Below are 7,500 nucleotides of genomic sequence, written 5' to 3' on the forward strand. Positions count from 1 at the left end.
CTTTTAGGTGCAGGCTGGATCGGAAGACCCGTTGCCATTATAAGTCAAGAGAACGGTTTTTCTCTCTGCATATAAACCAGGACTAGTTTGCCCCATGATGATAGCAGAAATAATGTTGCAAAATCACATTTACTGCAAATTAAACCCTATGCCTGGCCTATGTGGGATATGCTATGCCAGCTTCCCTGAATTAACAGGGACGTTGGGCCCAGTGCTTTACAAAGAGAAAAAAGAGGGGTACAAAATGTATGTAGTAAAAGATCAGATTGTGTCACCTATACACAATGCAACTCTTGATATTTAGCTTTTTCTTAAACTTTTTTGATTGTATCAATGTAATCTCAAGATTAAAAGACATTTTTATTGTTTAAAAAAGACAGATAATCCCTTTATTACCCATTCCCCAGTTTTGCACAACCAACTGTTATATAAATACACTTTTTACCTCTGTGATTACCTTGTATCTAAGCCTCTGCCCCCTTATTTCAGTTCTTTTGACAGACTTGCATTTTAGCCAGTCAGTGCTGACTCCAAGGTAATTCAACGGGCGGGAGCATATATGACACACATGAACGAACACCCTCTAGTTGTGAAAAAAAATGTCGAAATGTATTCAGATAATAGGGGCCTTGAAGGACTAAGAAATTAGCATGTGAGCCTACCTAGGTTTAGTTTTCAACTAAGAATACCAAGAGAACAAAGCAAAATTGATGATAAAAGTAAATTGGAATGTTGTTTAATATTGCATGCCCTATCTGAATCATAAAGTTAATTTTAGATCGTCCCTTTAAATACAGTAGAATTGCACAATAAATGCATGATAAAAAGACAATGCTCAGTTTGAATTTCAGGTGAGCAGTAGATTTGGGGTTTTTTTCTGCCAATTTCAAAATTCACTTTTATTTCCCTGCCCTCTGTATCATGTGACAGCCATTAGCCAATCATAGACTTGTATGTACTGTGAACTCTTGCACATGTTAAGCATGAGCAGGTGCCTCAGAAAGTGTACATATAAAGAGACTGCAATCTGTTTAATATTGGAAGCAAATTGGAACCATTTTTTTTTTATTTGCATGTTCTATAAAGAAAGTTTAATTTTGTCCCTTTAACGTGCAGCTCCCCTATCTCCACTGCCAACCTGAAACCATAGTCAAAACTATATCATGCACACAATGTACATACTCTCCAAGGGCTTTATTCTTTGGGATTGGTTTATCACATAGTGAGCGGACATGATTCGCTATAGCGAATTATGTCCGCTCAACAGCGCTAAATGCCGACAAAATACGCTGTCATCATTTACTATTGCACTTGTGCAATGCCGTCCCCTGCTCACTGGCAGCCAATCGGCCGCTAGCAGGGGCTGTCAATCATCCTGATCGGATAGGGATGATTTCAATCCGCCGCCTAAAATGTCGCGGACAGGTTAAGGAGCAGTGGTCTTATGACGCTGCTTCTTATCTACCGTTTCAGGCGAGCCCTTTGTGTGCGTTCATGTTGCATACAGATTATTCCTGTTGTGTGTCCCTTTCATTTTATCTTACTGCTCCATAATCTTGTCTTAACGACCATGCATTTGTTTCTTTCTGCCTTGAAATAAACTTCAATCCTTAAAGGGACATTAAACACAGAGGCCTAGATTTGGAGTTCGGCGGTAAAAGGGCTGCTAACGCTCCGCGGGCTTTTTTCTGGCCGCACCATAAATTTAACTCTGGTATCGAGAGTTTAATCAAATGCTGCGTTAGGCTCCAAAAAAGGAGCGTAGAGCATTTTTACCGCAAATGCAACTCTCGATACCAGAGTTGCTTACGGACGCGGCCGGCCTCAAAAACGTGCTCGTGCACGATTCCCCCATAGGAAACAATGGGGCTGTTTGAGCTGAAAAAAAACCTAACACCTGCAAAAAAAGCAGCGTTCAGCTCCTAACGCAGCCCCATTGTTTCCTATGGGGAAACACTTCCTACGTCTGCACCTAACACTCTAACATGTACCCCGAGTCTAAACACCCCTAACCTTACACTTATTAACCCCTAATCTGCCGCCCCCGCTATCGCTGACCCCTGCATATTTTTTTTTTAAACCCCTAATCTGCCGCTCCGTAAACCGCCGCCACCTACGTTATCCCTATGTACCCCTAATCTGCTACCCCTAACACCGCCGACCCCTATATTATATTTATTAACCCCTAACCTGCCCCCCACAACGTCGCCGACACCTGCCTACACTTATTAACCCCCTAATCTGCCGAGCGGACCTGAGCGCTACTATAATAAATGTATTAACCCCTAATCCGCCTCACTAACCCTATCATAAATAGTATTAACCCCTAATCTGCCCTCCCTAACATCGCCGACACCTAACTTCAATTATTAACCCCTAATCTGCCGACCGGAGCTCACCGCTATTCTAATAAATGTATTAACCCCTAAAGCTAAGTCTAACCCTAACACTAACACCCCCCTAAGTTAAATATAATTTAAATCTAACGAAATAAATTAACTCTTATTAAATAAATGATTCCTATTTAAAGCTAAATACTTACCTGTAAAATAAATCCTAATATAGCTACAATATAAATTATAATTATATTATAGCTATTTTAGGATTAATATTTATTTTACAGGCAACTTTGTAATTATTTTAACCAGGTACAATAGCTATTAAATAGTTAAGAACTATTTAATAGTTACCTAGTTAAAATAATAACAAATTTACCTGTAAAATAAATCCTAACCTAAGTTATAATTAAACCTAACACTACCCTATCAATAAAATAATTAAATAAACTACCTACAATTACCTACAATTAACCTAACACTACACTATCAATAAATTAATTAAACACAATTCCTACAAATAAATACAATTAAATAAACTATCTAAAGTACAAAAAATAAAAAAGAACTAAGTTACAGAAAATAAAAAAATATTTACAAACATAATAAAAATATTACAACAAATTTAAACTAATTACACCTACTCTAAGCCCCCTAATAAAATAACAAAGCCCCCCAAAATAAAAATTCCCTACCCTATTCTAAATTAAAAAAGTTACAAGCTCTTTTACCTTACCAGCCCTGAACAGGGCCCTTTGCGGGGCATGCCCCAAGAATTTCAGCTCTTTTGCCTGTAAAAAAAAACATACAATACCCCCCCCCCAACATTACAACCCACCACCCACATACCCCTAATCTAACCCAAACCCCCTTAAAGAAACCTAACACTAAGCCCCTGAAGATCTTCCTACCTTGTCTTCACCATACCAGGTTCACCGATCCGTCCTGGCTCCAACATCTTCATCCAACCCAAGCGGGGGTTGGCGATCCATAATCCGGTCCAGAAGAGGCTCCAAAGTCTTCCTCCTATCCGGCAAGAAGAGGACATCCGGACCGGCAAACATCTTCTCCAAGCGGCATCTTCGATCTTCTTCCATCCGGAGCGAAGCGGCAGGATCCTGAAGACATCCAGCGCGGAACATCCATCCGGACCGACGACTGAACGACGAATGACTGTTCCTTTAAGGGACGTCATCCAAGATGGCGTCCCTCGAATTCCGATTGGCTGATAGGATTCTATCAGCCAATCGGAATTAAGGTAGGAATTTTCTGATTGGCTGATGGAATCAGCCAATCAGAATCTAGTTCAATCCGATTGGCCGATCCAATCAGCCAATCAGATTGAGCTCGCATTCTATTGGCTGTTCCGATCAGCCAATAGAATGCGAGCTCAATCTGATTGGCTGATTGGATCAGCCAATCGGATTGAACTTGATTCTGATTGGCTGATTCCATCAGCCAATCAGAAAATTCCTACCTTAATTCCGATTGGCTGATAGAATCCTATCAGCCAATCGGAATTCGAGGGACGCCATCTTGGATGACGTCCCTTAAAGGAACAGTCATTCGTCGTTCAGTCGTCGGTCCGGATGGATGTTCCGCGCTGGATGTCTTCAGGATCCTGCCGCTTCGCTCCGGATGGAAGAAGATCGAAGATGCCGCTTGGAGAAGATGTTTGCCGGTCCGGATGTCCTCTTCTTGCCGGATAGGAGGAAGACTTTGGAGCCTCTTCTGGACCGGATTATGGATCGCCAACCCCCGCTTGGGTTGGATGAAGATGTTGGAGCCAGGACGGATCGGTGAACCTGGTATGGTGAAGACAAGGTAGGAAGATCTTCAGGGGCTTAGTGTTAGGTTTCTTTAAGGGGGTTTGGGTTAGATTAGGGGTATGTGGGTGGTGGGTTGTAATGTTGGGGGGGGGGGGTATTGTATGTTTTTTTTTACAGGCAAAAGAGCTGAAATTCTTGGGGCATGCCCCGCAAAGGGCCCTGTTCAGGGCTGGTAAGGTAAAAGAGCTTGTAACTTTTTTAATTTAGAATAGGGTAGGGAATTTTTTATTTTGGGGGGCTTTGTTATTTTATTAGGGGGCTTAGAGTAGGTGTAATTAGTTTAAAATTGTTGTAATATTTTTCTTATGTTTGTAAATATTTTTTTATTTCTGTAACTTAGTTCTTTTTTATTTTTTGTACTTTAGCTAGTTTATTTAATTGTATTTATTTGTAGGAATTGTGTTTAATTAATTTATTGATAGTGTAGTGTTAGGTTAATTGTAGGTAATTGTAGGTAGTTTATTTAATTATTTTATTGATAGGGTAGTGTTAGTTTTAATTATAACTTAGGTTAGGATTTATTTTACAGGTAAATTTGTTATTATTTTAACTAGGTAACTATTAAATAGTTCTTAACTATTTAATAGCTATTGTACCTGGTTAAAATAATTACAAAGTTGCCTGTAAAATAAATATTAATCCTAAAATAGCTATAATATAATTATAATTTATATTGTAGCTATATTAGGATTTATTTTACAGGTAAGTATTTAGCTTTAAATAGGAATAATTTATTTAATAAGAGTTAATTTATTTCGTTAGATTTAAATTATATTTAACTTAGGGGGGTGTTAGTGTTAGGGTTAGACTTAGCTTTAGGGGTTAATACATTTATTAGAATAGCGGTGAGCTCCGGTCGGCAGATTAGGGGTTAATAATTGAAGTTAGGTGTCGGCGATGTTAGGGAGGGCAGATTAGGGGTTAATACTATTTATGATAGGGTTAGTGAGGCGGGTTAGGGGTTCATAACTTTATTATAGTAGCGCTCAGGTCCGCTCGGCAGATTAGGGGTTAATAAGTGTAGGCAGGTGTCGGCGACATTGAGGGGGGCAGATTAGGGGTTAATAAATATAATATAGGGGTCGGCGATGTTAGGGGTAGCAGATTAGGGGTACATAGGGATAACGTAGGTGGCGGCGAATTTGCGGTCGGAAGATTAGGGGTTAATTATTTTAAGTAGCTTGCGGCGACGTTGTGGGGGGCAAGTTAGGGGTTAAGAAATATAATATAGGGGTCGGCGGGGTTAGGGGCAGCAGATTAGGGGTACATAAGTATAACGTAGGTGGCGGTCGGCAGATTAGGGGTTAAAAATTTAAATAGAGTGGCGGCGATGTGGGGGGACCTCGGTTTAGGGGTACATAGGTAGTTTATGGGTGTTAGTGTACTTTAGGGTACAGTAGTTAAGAGCTTTATAAACCGGCGTTAGCCAGAAAGCTCTTAACTCCTGCTATTTTCAGGCGGCTGGAATTTTGTCGTTAGAGCTCTAACGCTCACTTCAGAAACGACTCTAAATACCAGCGTTAGAAAGATCCCATTGAAAAGATAGGCTACGCAAATGGCGTAGGGGGATCTGCGGTATGGAAAAGTCGCGGCTGAAAAGTGAGCGTTAGAACCTTTAATCACTGACTCCAAATACCAGCGGGCGGCCAAAACCAGCGTTAGGAGCCTCTAACGCTGGTTTTGACGGCTACCGCCGAACTCCAAATCTAGGCCTAAATAAATTGTTGCTTGAATGAGCTATTCAGAGCAAAGATTAGCCTGAGAATGATTTGTACGTGTATTTGTAAAAATTATATTAGTTGTTAAAATATTGAAAAAATAAGGGTAAAGTTAATGTCTATAAAGCAGTGGGCGCCGCCATATTGTAACTTAGGTTACCTTTTCTGCTGAGGCCAATCAGGGATGGTTATAAATGGATTACTAGAGAGTGCAACCAATGACTCTGTAGAATATAGCTGTGTCTGCACTTCCATGTTTAACATGAATTGGAAAGCCCACAATATTCAGAATTAAATTACAGCAAAGCAGAACAAAATAAATAATGAAAGTATATTGCAAAGTCATTCTATTACATGTAATTAAACAATTTGAATGGAGCTTGATGCCCCTTGTTTCTGGCGAGCCTTCAGACCGCTGCTTCATAACTTGTTTGCCTGCTCTGAGGCGGCGGACAGAAATGAACCCGATCGAATACTATCAGGTGGATTGACTACCCCTCCTAGCGGCCGCAAATCTGCAGGGGGCGGTATTGCACAAGCAGTTCTGGTGAACTGCTGGTGCAATGATAAATGCCGACAGCGTATGCTGTCGGCATTTATCGATGTGCAGCAGAGATGATACGCTACATTGTATCATGTCCGCTCGCACTTTGAGAAATATGCCCCTTTATATTAAAATTTTGAGGCGTTTAATGTCCCTTTAATGTAAAGACTTGTAAAATTGTATTATATTATATTGTGCCACTACTTTAATCAGAAACCCACTTAAATTGACACTGAACCTAATTTTTTTCTTTTGTGGTTCAGATAGAGCATGCAATTTTAAACAACTTTCTAATTTACTCCTATTATCAATTGTTCTGCGTTTTTTTGCTATCTTTATTTGAAAAAGAAGGCATCTAAGCTAAGGAGCCAGACAATTTTTAGTTCAGCACCATGGACTGCACTTGTTTATTGGTGGGTGAATTTATCCACAAATAAGCAAGAACAACCCAGGTTGTTCACCAAAAATAGGCCATCATGTAAACTTACATTCTTGATTTTTAAATAAAGATACCAAGAGAATGAAGACAATTTGATAATAGGAGTAAATTAGAAAGTTGCTTAAACTTGCATGCTCTATCTGAATCACAAAATATTTTTTTGTTTTTATTCAGTGTCCCTTTAATTTCTTATTGATGAGTAGCTGCAAGAACATTTTTCATAATAAAAGGATTAAAAGGGACATGAAACCCAAAACTTTTTATTCATGATTAAGACATACCATACAATTTTAAACAACTTTCCAATTTACTTCTATTATCAAATTTGTTAAATTTTCTTGGCATTCTTTTTTTGAAGGACTAACAGTGCACTATAAGGAGCTAGCTGAACACATCTGGCGAGCCAATGACAAGAGGCATATATGCGCAGCTGCCTCACCAGCTAGCTCCCAGTAGTGCATTGCTGCTATTTCAACAAAGGATACCATGAGAATGATGCCATTTTGCTAGCCTTAAATTGGAAAGCTGTTTAAAATCACATGCTCTGTCTGAATTATGACCTTTTTAATTTTGCCTTTAAGGTTTGGAGAAATAACGGTAGCAATGTGACAAGATTATCAGGCTAATGTCTGAA

The 7,500-nt window shown here is 39.4% G+C and overlaps 1 protein-coding gene across 1 annotated transcript in view; it reads left to right on the plus strand.

Moving 5' to 3' along the window:
* Positions 1-7,500, plus strand: part of NACC2 (NACC family member 2) — an 87,388-nt gene that overhangs the window by 68,084 nt on the left and 11,804 nt on the right. The window lies entirely within an intron of this gene.

The sequence above is a fragment of the Bombina bombina genome, chromosome 12 (assembly GCF_027579735.1).
Source record: "Bombina bombina isolate aBomBom1 chromosome 12, aBomBom1.pri, whole genome shotgun sequence".
NCBI classification, from domain to species: domain Eukaryota; kingdom Metazoa; phylum Chordata; class Amphibia; order Anura; family Bombinatoridae; genus Bombina; species Bombina bombina.